General features: G+C 48.0%; 1 protein-coding gene across 2 annotated transcripts in view; it reads left to right on the top strand.

Moving 5' to 3' along the window:
• Positions 1 to 19,166, top strand: part of NELFB (negative elongation factor complex member B) — a 229,629-nt gene that overhangs the window by 54,592 nt on the left and 155,871 nt on the right. Inside the window, exon 3 of one of the 2 annotated variants that reach the window (XM_085611446.1) lies at positions 16,133 to 16,237. The exons of the other annotated variant lie outside the window; for it this stretch is intronic. The gene's annotated coding sequence lies outside the window, so the exon portion shown is untranslated. The remainder of the gene's footprint in view (positions 1 to 16,132; positions 16,238 to 19,166) is intronic. 2 annotated transcript variants of the gene reach the window in all.

The following is a 19,166-nucleotide window of genomic DNA, read 5'->3' on the forward strand; positions in this document are numbered from 1 at the left end:
TGACACATCTGAATTTGTGGATGAACCGGTACCTCAGCCAAATGCTCTGCCACCAGCCGGTGACATATCGTAGGACTATGCACATAGCCCTGAGGAAGACTTCTAAACGTCATCTGACGCCCATTCCACGTAAAACTGAACTGTTCCTGACACTCAGGGGCAATCGGAATCGAAAAGAAAGCATTAGCAATATCAATGGACGCATACCATGTACCTGGATGTTTTTGGATTCTTTCAATTAGAGTAATAACATCCGGTACTGCAACGGTCAAAGAAGGTGTGTGTTTGTTCAATTCTCGATAATCAACAGTCATACGCCAAGAATTATCACTCTTACGTACAGGCCAAACAGGATTATTCCAAGCAGAAGTAACTGGGGTTATAACACCTGCATCCACCAACTCCTGAATAGTGGTACTAATCTCCTCATGACCACCTGGAATACGATACTGCTTCTGACAAACCACTTTTGTCGCCTGAGGAACTTTTATGGGGGGCATTCTTAAAAGACCAACCCGTATAGGCCTGGACGATATATAATGCGTAGTTCCAAATTGGTAACATCCATCATCTAAATGCAAAGTCATTCCTTTCAAAATATCAATTCCAATTATGAATTCCAAGAGTGGCACCACTAGTACAGAGTATTCTTTTCTAGGGATTCTACCTATTCTCATTTCAAGTAAAGTTTGAACGGCAGGAGTTTCCTTTCCACCCAATCCGGTAATTGTAAAAGGCTGACCTGTAAACTTCTTTGATTTTCCATGAATAAGAGTGGCCTCCGCTCCTGTATCTACCAATGCTCGGGCCCTTTGGATATTACGATGTCTCCAATAAATATCAATATCTACATAGAGTCTATTATCTCTGTGAGCCCATCTGTGTACTGGAGCTTGACCTATTTCCTAGTCATGCTTACTGCATTCTGTGTACCAGGATAAATCAGGATAAAGACTCTCACGTTTCTTAGGTATCGGTACCTCCTGTTCATATCCATTCCCAGTACGAAATGGATTTGTGTCTTCTGCATTGCACTGCTGGTTTCGATCGGCCAAACTATGACGATCCTCTCTCCTCCTCAACTCAGGGGATTGATCCCTATCATCTCTACGTCTGCTGTAAACATAATCATTTCTCCCCCTTTCTCTTTCCTCCTCTCTCTCTCTGTCGCTCTCTCGACGGGGGGACATATCACGTACATAACGTCGATCATCACGACGAACAGAGCGCCCACGGCGGTCGTCATCACCGCTACCATCAGAACCACCACGATCACACTCAGTCGTCCGAACACGCCGGGCACCCTCCTTCCGATCCAAGCCACGTTTGCGAAACAACTCCCACAAACGAGCAGTAGTCTCACCGTCAATGTCCTCCCTCCGCACACCATCGGCCAGAAGACCAGAAAAGATATCACGTCTAGTAAGTTTATTGTCACCAGGAGTACGAGTGTCAGGCCGGGACTGACGTTCACGTTTAAACCACTCACCCAACTCACCGAGTTGGCGTACCGATTCCAGTACCGTAGATAACACGTTACCAGTCTGATTAATCAATAAAGTCATCATGACCTGCTTATAGGCAACAGGGGAAGAACGAATGATACGATTCCGCACAGAAGATGTCAACAAACCATCAAGCAACCTGTCAGCAGTACCCAGAAAAATTGCCGTTTTCATCACCTCCTCTTTGAGACGTTGTGCAGCGTCGCGCAAAGTATACCACGGTTTGTCATTCACAGGCCAATCAGACTCAGTAGGATACTTTTGATTACAACCCTCAGTCGCCAATTGAAGTAAAGAAATTTGACCACCACCATTATAGTTACGAAAATGATCCTGTACAGTAGAATCCGAACTCAAGGAACAAAACTTCAAACAATCGCCATTATCTAACATAATGCCAGCAGCGCCCATTTCATAAAGGCGCACCATCCATGTGAGCAAGGTCTCACCAGCTCGCTGCCGAAATCGCTGCAAAATATCACTAATTTCTTGTCGAGTAAAGTCCTCTAAAGAGTCTAAAGAAATACCCTGCGGAGCAGCGGGAGACTGCTGCAACTTCCGACGAAAAACTGGATGCGCCGAGACCGCGGGATGAGCATCACAAGGAGCTCGACCAGTACACGTAGAGGAACAATCAGTGGAAGAAGCATCGACCCCGCTCGAAGGACGAGCGCAATCACGGGGTGCACCATCAGAGGCGCAAGAAGCAGATTTACAAGCACGGCCGGAGCGAGAGGACTCGCGCTTGGCAGACTCCTCACCCGAGGAAGGAGAATTACTCGAGTTCCAGATATTACCATCCCATTCATCAGGATTCCAATCCAGTCCGGCTTTCGCCACGACCAGACGCACCTTTCGCGTCGAAACCCGACCACGCCGATTCTTGTATTTATAACGAGCAATTCGCACAGCCGCCCTCTCGGCAATAGTTTGGTACGTCTCAAGTTTGTCAGCAAGCAACTTATTTTGACACCGCAACAAAGTATGAGAATTCTGAATCTCAACAAAGTGCGCTTCCACATCCTTAAGAGATATCTGTAGCTTCAACAACCTCTCATGCAGAATCCTGTACGCAGACAGAACAATCCAACCTCTGCGCCCCAAAATGGGAATCTCCTCACCCTTCGAGACAGGTGCCTTTTGTAAACAAGTAATCACATTAGCCGGCTCCGCCAGCTCCAAAGAAGAATTCCAATTCTCACTCAAACCAGTAGAATCAGCCCACTCACGGGCTAAGGCTTCATAAGGCGTTGAATCCCATCCGGGAATATCAACGGGCAACTTAAAAGTAGATTTTGACTTTCTAGAAAACATCGTGAAAAAGAAAGAAGAAAAGAAAGAAAAAGAAAAGAAAGAAGAAGAAAAGCTAGACACACAAGTATACCACAAAGAATATACAAACAAAACCATGCACACGCCGAAAGCAAACACGAGACAACACGACGCACACAGGTTTCGAAAACGGTTCGTGACGCCAAATGTTCTGCTTGGGTTTTCGGATCAGATAGAACCCGCTCATCAGAGCCTCTCCAACCCAGCCAGAACGTTACCCTCTCCCTAGGGCCTATTCACAACAAGTAACCACAGATATATACCACCTAAGGACAGGGAATTCCTACTATATATATATATATATATATATATATATATATATATCTATATATATATATCAAACACCTCACAAGTTGCCTGCTGAGGAAGACATCGCACCACTGGTAAGTAGATTGCCAAATTCGTTTATTCATAGAGAGCTGCAGCCTGTAGATAACTCGGTTCACAAGTCAAAGGTCCAACCCGACGCGTTTCGTGATATACTTCATCAGGGGCATAGGACTCGAGTGAAGCAGCAGAGCAGTTTTGGCGGCAACTCCTGTCTTTCAAATACCCTGCCTCAGTGGGCGTGGCCTTCGCACGAAGGCTTGCTGGTACTTGTGGTTCCGCCGTATTTCTCAGGTGAGTTGCCTGCTGCTGACTCGAAAATTTAAAGATTCAAATCCCAGTGGATCGTGGCCCAAGGTTATTGTTCATGTCACAGCTGTGGATCTCTTGGAAAACGGCACCAGTGCCATACGTCAGTCCGCCGGTTAACGGACCAACAGGAATGCTGGAACAGCATCGGAACGTCTTCCGCGGCTCAGGCCAGCCGCTTAACTTCAAACACCTCACAAGTTGCCTGCTGAGGAAGACATCGCACCACTGGTAAGTAGATTGCCAAATTCGTTTATTCATAGAGAGCTGCAGCCTGTAGATAACTCGGTTCACAAGTCAAAGGTCCAACCCGACGCGTTTCGTGATATACTTCATCAGGGGCATAGGACTCGAGTGAAGCAGCAGAGCAGTTTTGGCGGCAACTCCGGTCTTTCAAATACCCTGCCTCAGTGGGCGTGGCCTTCGCACGAAGGCTTGCTGGTACTTGTGGTTCCGCCGTATTTCTCAGGTGAGTTGCCTGCTGCTGACTCGAAAATTTAAAGATTCAAATCCCAGTGGATCGTGGCCCAAGGTTATTGTTCATGTCACAGCTGTGGATCTCTTGGAAAACGGCACCAGTGCCATACGTCAGTCCGCCGGTTAACGGACCAACAGGAATGCTGGAACAGCATCGGAACGTCTTCCGCGGCTCAGGCCAGCCGCTTAACTTCAAACACCTCACAAGTTGCCTGCTGAGGAAGACATCGCACCACTGGTAAGTAGATTGCCAAATTCGTTTATTTATAGAGAGCTGCAGCCTGTAGATAACTCGGTTCACAAGTCAAAGGTCCAACCCGACGCGTTTCGTGATATACTTCATCAGGGGCATAGGACTCGAGTGAAGCAGCAGAGCAGTTTTGGCGGCAACTCCTGTCTTTCAAATACCCTGCCTCAGTGGGCGTGGCCTTCGCACGAAGGCTTGCTGGTACTTGTGGTTATATATATATATAGACCTCTTATAATACAAGTGGCGGCCTCGCGATCCCAGACGGACCCAGGACTTCCTACCCAGACGGCAGCCTCAGCCTCGCGGTCCCAGACGGACCCAGGACTTCCTACCCAGACGGCAGCCTCAGCCTCGCGGTCCCAGACGGACCCAGGACTTCCTACCCAGACGGCAGCCTCAGCACAAGTTCATCCTATGATTACCATAACATACAACAAGGGAATCAGTTTTACTATTTATCAGATCACACAAGAACTGCCAGTTTGAGCACAACCCGTTCTCTGGTTCGAGGGGCTCCTCTCTCCCTTATTCAGTTACCACTTACCTGATCAGGGTTAACATCTGTTCATGTCAAGTCACAGCTGACTAGAAGAATAGGCTACCCTCTTATACAAGAACACGCAGCACATGTTGATTCACTACAAACTGGGTACTTTATTACTCATTACATACGCAATCACATAACATTACTATGTAACACATAACCTGCAAGGAAAAGTGAAAGATTAGGTTGTACACTCTAATAAGAAAGGGGTCGACATCACCTTAGTCGTGTGTAGCCTGCACTCAATGGTCATCTAGGTTCCCTTCTCGTCTGTGCCTCGGCTCGCCTGGAAGTCACACCTCCGCAGTCACGGATCTGTTCCCTTCTCCCTTCTCCGAGTCACTGGGACCTCTTCCTCATCGGCTCCTCTCTCTCCTCTCTGGCTATTCTGCTAGAAGAGTATCTGTCTCTCGGTTTTTCTCCGCCTTCAAGTTTGTCATCTGTCTTCCCTGGAATAAGTAGTAGCTTTACTTCTAACGGCTAGATGCCGCCTACGGACTGAAGTAAGTGCACCGTATCTGCCTCAGACTTTCACTAATATAGAGGTGCATTTCCTCATGGAAAATTCCGGCCCGTAACCTGCCGCCCACCAAATTCTTGTACCTCCCCGTACCAAGGACACGTTCCCAGCCGGCCGGCCTGATGTAGTGTCTTCGGCATGAAGAAAAATACAATCCTTCGATAAGGGCTGGCCTGAACCGGTTCTCTCCAAGCGAATAACACCTCATAACTAAAACACCACCCTTAACCTAGAAGCATCTCAAGCTGCCGGAGCAGAAAGAAAGATGGAGTCTCTCCCGTTTGAGGCCTATCAGGCCTGAATTCAGCACGGCTCCATGAAATACCCTCACTACAGGACAGGTTATCCCTAATACTAACAAATCTATCCCCTAGGATATGTGTGCAAGCCCTGATCTATGGGGAAGAACACAGGATCATGTCGAAGTGCCTAGTAAATAGGCTCCATTCACTACTCTAACCCTTAGACTTGAATGATAAGAGACTGAAGTCACATTCCATCATTGTTCCTCACAAGAAGGCCGGGAAAATCGAGCAGAACAGCATGTATTTTGAAGTCCTGATGATCCTGCATTAATCACGGATCGAAGCGTTGTCAACCTTAAACACTCTGACCCTTCAATTATGTGTATATGCTTCTGGGTGAAGTAGTGTTCACCTTGAAGTAAATAAGTGACCCCATTATGGATACAACTTATGGTTATTTAATGTCTCATGCCTGTTTGTTTTCATGTTGTCAACACCCGTTGAGGATTACCCCAGTGGGGTTAATCTTCCACACATATATATGTTTTTTTTAAGTGTACTACATATCCATTTTAGATTACTCCTGGACATTATTCTTTTCTCCAGAGCATTGTTATCTATTCATTGACTGTCGAGACCTTTGTTCCTGAAAATACTTACTACCCTTGGTCCCTATCGATTCTTGTGTTCTGTTGTACTTATTAACTGGGTGATACATGGCCATCCCTTTGAAGGCAGGATAAGGTATTAACTCTACTGGTGGCAGAGCGTTTCATCCAACAAATGGATGCTTCGGACATTCCAGCAAGGATATGCCCTGTCATGCCTCTTCATTCTGGCACACATTCCACCAACGTCCGAGTGGATGTTGGAGGGCCATTTGTCTATTTTGTGGTAGGAGGTTCAGGCTCTTTTGGACAATGGAGACATAGAGAGGGACCTGGCATTGGAAATAAAGACTGGATGTTACTCCTGTTATTTCCCGCTGCTCAAGAAGGGCAGAGGCTTTCGCCTTATTTAAGATCTTCGCCCTCTCAATTTCTTCCTGAAAAAGGACTTATTCAGGATGCTCACATTGGCCCAAGCTCTATTTGCTCTGAATCCAGAAACTGGATGGTAGCGTTGAACTTGCAGGATGCCTATTTCACCTTCCCATCCTGCAACCCCACAGCCATTACCTACAGTTCAAAGTGTGTCAGGATCATTTTCAGATTTTCGTGCTTCCCTTCGGTCTTACCAGTGCCCTTGGGGTGTTCACAAAAGTAATGGCAGTGGCTGGAGCACATCTTCAGAGGTTGAGGACACCAGTCTCTCCTTACCTCGACGACTGGCCGTTAAAGGTTGCCTCACCAAAATCAGTCGTACACCACCTTCTGATGCAAGCAAACCTTCTAACATCTTTGGAGTTCTCAATCAATATGCTGAAGTCACACATGACTCCTTCACAGAAGCTCCCATACATCTGAGCCATGTGGGATATTGTATAGTTTTGAGCCTTTTTTCTGGTTTAATAAGTTCATGACATTAGGGCTATGATACTGATGTTTTAGTCTCAGTCCTGAGTTAAAGTTAGAATGGATCTGAGACTAGACCTCTTGCATCCTTCTTGTCGACTACGCCAGATGGCACATGTGGGCTGTGCCGTAGAATCTGACGTTTCAGTGGGCTCAAGACCAAGGGAACCTGTCTGATTACATACAGGTTTTAAGGACATTGCAAAAGACCTGCAGTGCTAGCTGCTGAATCATAATTGGACCCGTCGCAGACCCCGCTTCCTACCTTGTCCAAAGCAGACAGTGGTGACAGAGATTCATTGTTGGCTTGAGGCGGTCATCCGAGACCCGACTTCACATCAGTCCATTGAAGTTGTGGGCTATTTGTAGGAAAGCGCCCCTTTTTGACATGATCACCCCAGCTTTTTGTCTGGTATCTCATACAATTTTGACAGAAGTACACTGGGTTCCTGCTATTTAGGTCCCCAGTACCAGATCTCTACCTAAAACTGTACTATTGTTCCCCCAATTGGCAATAACTTTAGCACCCCTTGTACCTCACTAGTTCGAGGCATGTGGGCTGCTGAATTCATATCTGTGCATAGATCGCCGCCTAGTGTTGGGTCCGGATGTTTGCACGTTGTTGTCCTGGAAGAGTCTTCGAAGTATCACGAGATAGGTGACTCCTCCCCTGGACCACAGTGCGCATGGGCATCCTCTCCATCCTTAGATTGGTTTTTTTCCGCCATTGGGTTCGGATGTGCTTATCTTAGCTTAAGTTAGGAAAATTTAGTTCAAGGCCAAATGGCCTTTAGTTTTCGTCGGTACTGTTCCCGTTCGGTATCGACTGCTTTCTTGATTAGTTTAGAAACTTCTTCCAGCCTTTCGGATCCGATTGGATCCGAACATCGAACTTACATCGACGATGGAATCGAGGACCCCATTCAAACGGTGTCCTGTATGCCACGCCAAATACCCACACATCGACGTCCACCCGGTATGCAACAAATGTCTCTCACCGGATCACGACGAATCGAAATGTATGGCCTGTGCCCGATTCCGATCGAAGAAGACTCTCCGGAATCGACGGGCAGCGAGATTAGAAGCGCAGCAATCGGCGCCTGCCCCGGCCAACATCTTCAGCACCGAGGACGAGGATGTAGAGAGCGTGGAAGAAGTACACTCCAGCCCCGCTTCCGAACACGATTCCCGATCGGAAGAAGACGATGAAGTGCTTTTTCACAGGGAAGAAGCCGTCGACGAGGTAGGAGACTACGATGAGGCCTTTGGGGCCGAAGAAGATAGCTCTAGCGAAGAGCCAGGCCCACCCGTCGATACGGAGGCCGTCTAAGTGCGTCATTCTACAGCTCAGGTCGAGGGATCACCTCCGGGCCTTACCCGAGATCAATCCAAAAGTTCTTCGGCCCCGCCTTCGGGCCCGGCCTCGAACATCCCACATGAGCCATTATTACCAAAGACGACTGGATTCCCTTCAACGAAACCGAAACCAATCGTCGCACCAGTTCCACCGAAACCAAAAGTGAAACTGACCGTGATCGGCTCGAAGCCCTCGAAGACCTCCACTCCTTCGACGCCAGCAAAGGCCGTCGGCTCCGAACGCACTAAAAGGGATTTCGGCGCCGAACTCGCTGCAGCGGATATCGGTACCGACCCGAAAAAGAAGGCCCTCGGTCCCACAAAAGCGCCTCGGCCCCTGGCACCGAAGCAGTCGGCCCCGACCACCAAAGTAAAAATGGCCGCTCCATCCGAGTCCACATCGAAGACGGCGGCACACGCCAAGTCATCAACTCCAACGACCGTTGATACCTGTCTTCAGATCGATGACCCTGTGGCTCCAAAGCAGTCGACGCCTACCTCCACGGTACCGACCGGCACCAAAGAACCTTCGGCGTTCTCAGTGCGACAAGTCGCGGCGTCGTTGCAACGCATCAGGGAACGGGCAGCCCTCCGATCCACGTCGGGCCCCGACACGAACAAGGCTCCAAAAGCACCCTCGGCGCCAACCAACATCACTTTTGGTTTGCTGCCATCCACGGTGCCGAAGATGTTCGAGATCCGAACACGTGTCCGCCAGACACAGTCCCCATCTACTGGACACACACATTCTGAGCCTTCACAGCCACAATTCATCTACGCCGACACTGGTAGACTGATGCTCCGCAAACGGAAGATCACGCCAGAGAAGGGCTTGGACTCCTACAGAATACCTCTAAAGCACAAATAGCCAGCAGAGTCGGAACCGGTTCTGTATGAACGCTTGCAAACCTCCTATCAGGATCCCCAGTCCTTTTCTCCTAAGCCTTCCGAAACGGACGCAGTGGAGGACTACATGGGTGATGATACCACCTACCCTGGGGATGTCGATCCTGATGAGCAGCAGGACCCAGATCAGGCATGGGATGACCCTACAGACCAGGGTGCCGCGCCAGATACCCAGGACACGCAGCTTTACAGCGCCAAAACATCTCCCACAGAGGACACTGCTGCCTTTAATGCCCTCATAGAACGTGCTGCCGCCAATCATGGAGTACAACTCCACTCTGACACTGTTGAGGAAGACTTCTTAGTGGACACTTTCGCCTCCTCCGAGAGAACTGTCAAAACTTTGCCCATGTTGAAAGGTGTTCTCAAACCTGCAAAGGACATTTTCAAAGAAACAACCAGGGCACGGGTGCTCAACCCCAGGATTGAAAAAAAGTACAAGCCTGCGCCCGGAGATCCTATGTACATTAGGGGTCAGTTACCTCTGGACTCCATGGTAGTTGCTAACGCTCGCAAACGAGCCCATTCGCAAACAACAGGTGATGCCCCTCCCCCAGACAAGGAGTCCAAGGTGCTGGAGACCTCAGGCAAAAGAATTGCAGCTCAAGCAGCAAACATCTGGCGCATTGCCAATACACAGGCCCTCCTGGCCCGCTATGATCGTTCACACTACGACACGCTAGAATCGCTACTCCAGCATCTGCCAGATGAATACAAAGAGGCAGCGGAGCTCCTCATCAGAGAGGGACCACTCCTTACCAACGCATCCATTAAGTGCGCACTGGATGCTGCCGACACAGCAGCAAGGGCAATTAACACCAGCGTCATGTTACGACGACACGCTTGGTTAAGAATCTCAGGATTCAAACCAGAGATTCAAAACAACATCCTGAATCAGCCAGTCAACCCCGACTACTTATTCGGCCCCGAAGTTGACACTACCTTAGAAAAAATAAAAAAAGACTCTGACACTGCGAAGTCATTTGGGGCTCTGCAGACGCAGCAATTTCGTAGTGGCTCCTTTCGTCGCCCCGGGAATAGAGGAGCAGCTAGAGGCCAGGGGTCACAGCAGCAATAAACTAAAGGGGGCACACAGAGTACCTACGATAAAACCAACAGAGGTGGATATCGTGGCTCCAGCACCAAGGGCAGAGGACGTGGTTACGGCAACACCAGGTCCTCACCCAAAAACAAACAGTGACGTCCTCTCCCTTCCCCCCGACCACATAACACCTGTCGGGGGGAGACTCCAGCGGTTCCTGTCCACGTGGAAAACCATCACCACAGACAGGTGGGTCAGGGACATTATCCAGCACGGTTACTGTCTCGAATTAACCTCCACTCCATCCAACATACCGCCAAAGCACCGTTCTATGTCCGTAGAGCACTTAGCATTATTGCAGCAGGAAGTGCTAAGTATGCTGCAAAAAGGTGCAATAGAGGTCGTGCCCGTCAACCAGCAGGGGACAGGGGTGTACTCTCTGTACTTCTTAATCCCAAAAAAGGATGGGTCGCTCAGACCTATACTAGACCTGAGACCCCTCAACCACTACATTCTCTCAGAGCATTTCCATATGCTCACCCTGCAGCAGGTTCTCCCGCTGCTCAGCCAGGGAGACTTCCTAGTCACACTAGACCTCAAGGATGCGTACTTCCACATACCCATACACCCATCCCACAGGAAATATCTCAGGTTCACTATTCAGGGACAGCACTATCAATTCAAAGTCCTCCCCTTCGGTGTGACAACAGCACCCAGGGTTTTCACCAAGTGCCTAGCTACAGTGGCTGCACATCTACGGAGACAACACATTCACGTCTACCCATACCTGGACGACTGGCTTGTTCAAGCAAAGTCAGCCCAGCAATGCGCCAGCCACATGTCCCTCACCATCCACCTTCTTCACAGTCTAGGATTCTCACTAAATTACCCAAAATCACATCTCCAACCCGCACACGTACAACAGTACCTGGGCGCGACCATAAACACTCTGGCAGCCACAGCTCAGCCAAATTTAGTGAGGATCAACAGCATGCAACTGCTGATCTCAAAGTTCAAACCTCAACACTCCCTTCCTGCGCGAGTGTTCATGCAGTTGATAGGCATGATGGCCTCCTGCATTTTCATAGTCCCGCACGCGAGACTACATATGCGCCCGCTTCAGGAGTGCTTGGCACGTCAATGGAATCAGGCTCACGGACACTTAAAGGACCTAGTGTTGGTGAGCGGTCGGGCATACGACTCTCTGCATTGGTGGAATCCACAAAACCTTTGCAAGGGCCGACCGTTCCAAGAGCCTGTTCCACAAATAATACTGACGGCGGACGCCTCTCTCCAGGGATGGGGAGCTTATGTAGTCCATTACACAGTGCAGGGACTATGGACGACACAACAAAAGAAGATGCACATCAACCTTCTGGAACTGATGGCAATCTTCCTAGCCATGAAGGCATTCAAAGTACACTTGTGCAACAAAGTCGTGTTGATCCGGACGGACAACATGACTGCCATGTACTACATACAGAAGCAGGGAGGAACACACTCTCCACAGTTGTCTCATCTGGCTCAGAGCATGTGGAAGTGGGCCATTCAGAGGAACATATTCCTCATGGCGGAACACCTCCCCGGCAAGGACAACCAGATGGCGGATCTGCTCAGCAGACACAGCCACCAGATGCACGAATGGGAACTACATCCGTCCGTTCTCCAACCGTACTTCCAACAGTGGAGTCATCCAGAGGTAGACCTATTCGCCACAAACGAAAACGCAAAATGCCAAAGCTTTGCCGCCAGGTTCCCACATCCACAGTCGCAGGGCAATGCGATATGGATGAACTGGTCCGGCAGATTTGCGTACGCTTTTCCCCCAGTGCCGTTAATACCGCTGGTGGCACGCAAACTGCGACAGCACTCACTGACACTCATCCTAGTTGCTCCCACATGGGCGCGCCAACCATGGTACACCACCTTTCTAGAACTTTCCGTGGTGCCGCATCAAAGGCTGCGGATCAAGCCCGCACTTTTAAAGCAGAACCATGGCGAAATTCAGCACCCAGATCCGCAACAGCTGAACCTGGCAATCTGGCTCCTGAAGTCTTAGAGTTTGGCTACCTAAACCTGTCACCTGACTGTATGGAGATCATCAAGGAGGCCAGGAGACCCACTACCAGAGCCTGCTATGCGGCTAAATGGAAGAGGTTTGTCATTTACTGCAACAACAATGACATTAACCCGCTAGACGCATCCATTCAAAACATAATCTGTTACCTCTTACACCTATACCGATGCAATCTGGCATACACCTCAATCCGTATCCATTTAACCGCAATGGCAGCCTATCTCCAAAACAGGCAGCACCTCTCTTTATTCAGAGTGCCTGCCATCAAAGCCTTCTTGGAGGGACTTAAACGAGTAATTCCCCTAAGACACCCACCATCACCGGTGTGGAACCTCAACTTGGTCCTCACCAGACTGATGGGTCCACCCTTCGAACCTCTCCACTCATGTGAGGTTCAATTCCTCACCTGGAAAGTAGCTTTCCTAGTAGCGATCACTTCGTTAAGAAGAGTTAGTGAACTCCAGGCACTAACCATTCAAGAGCCATTCATACAGGTTCACACAAACAGGGTCGTACTACGTACCAACCCCAAATTCATGCCTAAAGTCATATCGCAGTTCCACATGAATCAAACCATTGAACTGCCTGTTTTCTTTCAAAATCCACGAAATGTCGCTGAGAGAATGCTCCATACACTAGATGTAAAGAGGGCCCTCATGTACTATATTGACAGAACTAAAAACTTTAGGAAGACAAAACAACTTTTCGTTGCCTTCTCTCCACAACACAAGGGCAACGCCATTTCTAAAGCAGGTATAGCCAGATGGATCGTTAAATGTATTCAAATTTGCTATCAAAAAGCTAAACGCACATTAACGATTCCCCCACGAGCCCACTCAACACGAAAGTTAGGGGCGTCCATGGCTTTTCTGGGAAACATTCCTTTACAGGAAATATGTAGAGCAGCCACATGGTCCACTATACATACATTTACCAAACACTACTGTGTAGATGTACACTCAAAACAGCAGGCAGCTGTAGGACAGGCTGTTCTCAAAACTCTTTTTCAGACTGCTGCAGCTGGCACTGGTAGCCGCCGCTAATAGGAGGTACTGCTATGTATTCTATGCACAGATATGAATTCAGCAGCCCACATGCCTCGAACTGAATATGCTACTTACCAGTATGCATCTGTTCTTTGCATGTAGGGCTGCTGACATTCATATCGCCCACCCTCCTCCCCGGCGCCTGTGGCAGCTGCAGCTCTCAGACTTACTGTATAGCATGGTCATCACTTACTGTATCTACTCCATCACTGCCACAATGACGAAAAACAATCTAAGGATGGAGAGGATGCCCATGCGCACTGTGGTCCAGGGGAGGAGTCACCTATCTCGTGATACTTCGAAGACTCTTCCAGGGCAACAACGTGCAAACATCCGGACTTAACACTAGGCGGCGATCTATGCACAGATATGAATGTCAGCAGCCCTACATGCCAAGAACAGAGGCATACTGGTAAGTAGCATATTCAGTAAATGGTACCCCTGGTACCTAGGGCAAGGAGGCTAAAGAGGATCTCTAAGGGCTGCAGCATGTATTGCGCCACCCTGAGAGAGCCCTCAGTACCAATTGCTGGCTGCATGCCGTGCTACAGTGAAAAGTGAAGACGGGACACAGCACACCTCCTGTGTGCCATGCCTGCAGACACTGCATGCAATATAGGTAAGTCACCCCTAAAACAGGTCTTACAGCCCTAAGGCAGGGTACACTATTTTACATGTGTGGACATATCTAAATGAACAGATATTCCCCTGTGATGTCTAAGTGGATTCTTAAGAGATATTGCAAGAGGACAGGGAAGCGATTTTGAGTACATGTGCTGAACCCTGCTGTTTACGAGCTCCTCAGCTACATGATGGCTTCACTAAAACTAAAAACGTTTGGTATCTAACATCTCATATTAATAAGCCCACCCTGATTCCAGTGATGGATTTATTGATACATGCACCCAGTGTTGTATTCCGCTTTAGGTGTCCGTATATAGGTTTTCCTGATATATGTCCTTATATAGGCATAAGATCACGGTCCTTATTTAGGCATTAGCCATACTATCTAAATACAGGCATGGTCACCTACATCTGTCCACCCCAACGTCACAACGAGGTCTTAGAAACCAGACCCTTAAGCTCTTGGGAGTTCCCCTAGCACAGGATTATTGATTTCTCATTTATTATGCTTGAATCTCTATTCCTTAAGGGTTCATTCCTGAGGTCTTCCACTGCCCGACTTTGTCAATGCTAACGTTCCAAGGCACCTACCGGGTATAAATATACCTTCCCTTGCCCAAGCAAGTAGGAGGAGACCTCGACTTTAGAGGAGCCCATGTCCCGGCCTGACGCACTGACAAGAGACGCTGTCATCCCTGCTCACAGAGAATCCAGCTTCGAGTGTTCTGACTCCCTTCACGGGGTGTTAGAGTTCGAGACCCAGAAAGAGATTCCCACCTCTCTCATTCCATTCATTCAGTCTGGCAAGAGTCATTAAATCCTCCACCTTGTGAGGCTCTGCTTTAGTATCTATTCACCAGGTGAGAAAGCTGTGGTTAGAAGTATCCATCAGAACAAGTTTACTTAACTTCGGTAATGTGCTTTCCGTTGGATACTCTATCTGCGGATTCCTCACCACTCTCCCACCTCTCCATTCTGCAGAATGGGCTCTCTTCTCCCTCTGTGCAAAGGTCTTAAATTTAATATCTGCACATTGTCATACCTGTTCGGATTGTACGCTCTGCTTCAGACTGCAGACAATCAAGAGGGAAACTAACAGTGCGCAGGGCAGGTACTTATATCTGGCATCAATTTGGGGTTAATTAGTCGACAGAGCTGCACGACCTCACCTGATGGGGCGTGGTAGCAATGCTGAGAAAATTCTTCGGGTCAAATCTGGCACTTGCACGTATTCACAAGGTGAGGAATCTGCTGTTAGAGTATCTACCAGACCGAACATTAACATTGACATTGTAAACTTGTTTAGTTCATAAAAACCATTACAACCAGATAAAATCAAATGTTTGTACAAAAAGCTGTGTGCAATTTAAAAATGAGCAGCCTACGCATTACAGGACAGTTAAGTGATATGTGCATTTTTAAAAGTAGTCAATTAATGCATTACAGAGCAGATAGATCAAATGGCATTGACTTGCCGGCCTCTGAGCATCTAATCAGTGCACCGATGCCTTAGTTTGAAATATTCAATTAACACTGCTCGGGCTGCATGGATTTTTGTTAAGTTTTGTTCTTCCACATAGTCGGTTACAGTTGGCGACGAAAGCTGCTACCTAAGTGTAATACATTTTGCACATCTCGCCAGTGCTCAGGGAGCAGAGTGATTTAAACAGATAGAAGATGCTTCCAAGCAAGTTCGCACCCCTATGGCCAGGCATACTGGTCTGATTAATTGTCTCTTCTGATGGTCTAGAGAAGAGCAGCAGCATAACAAGTGTAACCATGATACATGTGATTAGGTACATAACCTGCAATCCCTTTTGTCTCTACGGCGAGCCCAAGCAGAATTAAAATCTTTTATTGGCAGAGCTAACAAGCGCATGCATAATATCTGCCGACCGGTTTCTGCGTATATGGCTTCCAGTAAGTACGGTTGTGGTTTCCCAGCAAGCTAGGAGACATTAAATAAAGTCTGAGCCAATGGCAAATTGAATAGAGTTAATAGTCTGAGTTAAGTCTCCTAAGGTCGCCTTTAATTGCCGATTGATAACTTTTTTTCAGATGATGACTTGAACATCCCATGCCTGGAGGGCTGTGTCTTCAATCGGGAGAGACTTCATAGCATTTTGTACTTGGGTGTGCCAAGGATTGCCTGGAGTTTTGAAGGTGAATTTTAAGTGGCCGTTTAGGGATTGTATGTAGGCCTTACCTAGTCCTGTTGTAATATTTCAGCATGGCAGCTGGGCAGTGTAGTGTTTGTATCACAAGGCCCAATTGCAGCCTTAGCCTAGAGCGACAAATGTATTGTGGTTGTTGGAAAATATTCATGTATGCTCGACAATGGGATTGTTCCAGGTCTGAGTCTAGGGCCCCCAGGTATGCAGACTGGCCATACTATAAGGCTGGGAGGAATGCCACCTTCATTACCGATAGTATTGGAACCGCCAATGCACTGCTTAGTCGCCGATTCAGTTGGCCAATCCCATACGTGATTGTGACACCTTGTTTTTTTAAATTGCATTTACCTGTGCCACTGCTGTGCTATTTTCACTAAACTACACTCTGGGATAATTATACTGCCTTGCTGTGCTGATGATATTTGCAACGTAGGCGCCAGGAGATGTTTTTTTTTCTGAATCTTCTGAATATAAGGACTTTTGTTTTCTCCTGGTGTACCTGGAGATGGTTAGCCTGACTGAATGTCTTCAGAGCATTCATTGCCCGCTGTAGAACGGTTTTAGTGCGATCCATAATCACTATGTCGTCTGCATATTGGATTATTTGTAGCTTGGTGTTTCCTGCTTGGGCGGGGCCAGGCAGGCGGGCTCCAAGGTTTTCACTAAACTGGCTGTGTACAAATTAAACAGCAGGGGGGCCAGGACACACCCCTGTTTTAGGCCTTCGATTTGTTACGATTTTGCGGGTGACCGAACAAGGCCCAGTTTTCACTCTGACCCATGTCCACGAGTACAGTGAAATTAAGGCTCTTACAAGGATAGGGGGTATGCCCCATGCATCTAGCTTCCTCCTTAGGGTTGCCATATCTACCCTGTAAAATGCCGCATTATAGTCAGCGAAGCAGCAAAAGAGCAGTACTGTGTTGTTTTTAACAGCTTGGTACCTCAGGAAAGATAATTGTGGATGTTGTCCACGGTTGACGCCCCTGCTCTGATGCCGGTTTGAAAAAAAACTGTAAAACCTGTTGCTCTTGAACCCACACCTCTAGTTGCTCCGGCAGCGTACATGCATATGCTTTGGACTGTACTTCAAGAAGCGCAATTAGGTGGCAATTTGAGGCCAGTGACCGGTCCCCCTTTTAAGGTCTTGCTTCAGCGGCAGCGCGCATGCGCTGCTCTCTCTGCGAGGCATGCAGTAGTCGAGTATGGGAGACAAGCTGCCCCCACTCTCCTGCCATATTTTTGATTGGCTTCTATCTTTGTCCTTCATAAATGCTGGCGTGTGATTCCATGATAGGCTTTTTAGTCCCGCCTTAGTACGGCCATGAAGTAATTTGTAACCTCCTATGACTACTGGCCCCTTTACTTCGTTGTTACACAGGCGTGTACTATTTCCTTTGTAGTCACGCAGCTTTGTCCGTGTCTTCCCCTCTCATTGCTTTCCTCAATAGTGACAAGATTTGTAGGGTACAGTTGCTGTTCTTAGGGTACAGTACGGTGGTTGCTAAAACCCCAGTGACCCTGCACGCTCACACGTGCACGCACACACCCGATACTGTTACAGAAAAGCGGTGATTCAGAGGAACAGACATGTGAGGGCCCCAGGAGCCAGCAAGTCCTGCCAGAGACCGCTTCCCCAAGGACACCTCGTGTGAAGCTGCAGCGCATGGGACGGGGGAGCAGAGGGGAAGCACCCGCTCGCATCAAATGATGGGCTTTACCTCTTGCTGCTGACTGCTTCTTTCCATTCTCTGCTCTATCCCTTCCAACCCAGGAACATTATATAGGCTTGTCGCAACACCCTCTTTAATGTATTGTTCTGCAGCAAAATACGAACATCTGTAAGACTGGTAGGGTTGGGGGCAAGGTTAGTCGTGTGTCAGGTTAAAGACATTTTACGAAAGGCTGGTGCCTCTGAAAGACTGTTCCACTGGTAATAACTTGTCTGGCAACGTCCTGAATCCAAAACATTCTGGGTGACTCGGGCCTCTACTTTGTATTCAGCCTTGCTTTTGGGTTAATATTTAAATTTCACATTTAATAAAGGTGTAGAGCCCCATGGGTGCAGTACACTGTTGGACTGGGACAGAAAATAGAGCAGGGCACCAAAAGAACAGTGGCCCCGTTTAGTAAATCAGATAGCTAAACAAGCATTTGCAATGCAATAGGTCGCGCATTTTAGAAACTTTGACCTATTGGTATTGCAAATGACAATGCCTTTTATTATTGCAGGTTTTTTAAAACACATAAATAAAAGGCATTGTCATTAACAATGCCAATAGCTCAAAATCTCACAATTGCGAGATCTATTGCATTGCAAATGCTTGTTGTTCATGGGGCAGATGATAGACCCTCTCCAGAGTTCAGGGGCTATCACGGTTTGCAACACACTGTTGGAAAGTGGAGTCAGCATCCTTGTCCAGTTCTCATGGGCACATTTAAACAGGAACACACGTAAACCATTAGGACTGGGAGCCCCATCCTTTCTCTAATGCGTGAATGGGTGATGATGCTTTCAACCTTCCTGCTGCTTGTTTGTTCGGCTACTGCATAAAGGGCCTCACTTGGTTGTGAAGATAGATTATCCCCGGAGCTAGCCCTATATATTGGCCAGGTGGCTGGCTCCCCAGTAGAAACATCAATGGTGGATATTTGCTTATCGACCTTTGCCCCAGAGTGACTGGTGGCCTACAGGGCTACCAGATTGTCGATGTAGAACTCGGTTATATGCCAGACCCAAGCAACGTCTGAGACCCCATTCTCCTTTGATTCCTAACGGCTCTTTAGTTTATTCACATGCTCCTTGAAGCATGCATGGTTTCGGTCTTTCAGCACCTGAAATATGATTGTTCATTCCTTTTGGTTCATTTCCTCCTTATGTTCCCAGGCTGTTTTCTTAAGGATTAGTCTCTTGTCTT

This window comes from Triturus cristatus, chromosome 1_2 (assembly GCF_964204655.1).
Source record: "Triturus cristatus chromosome 1_2, aTriCri1.1, whole genome shotgun sequence".
Taxonomy (NCBI): domain Eukaryota; kingdom Metazoa; phylum Chordata; class Amphibia; order Caudata; family Salamandridae; genus Triturus; species Triturus cristatus.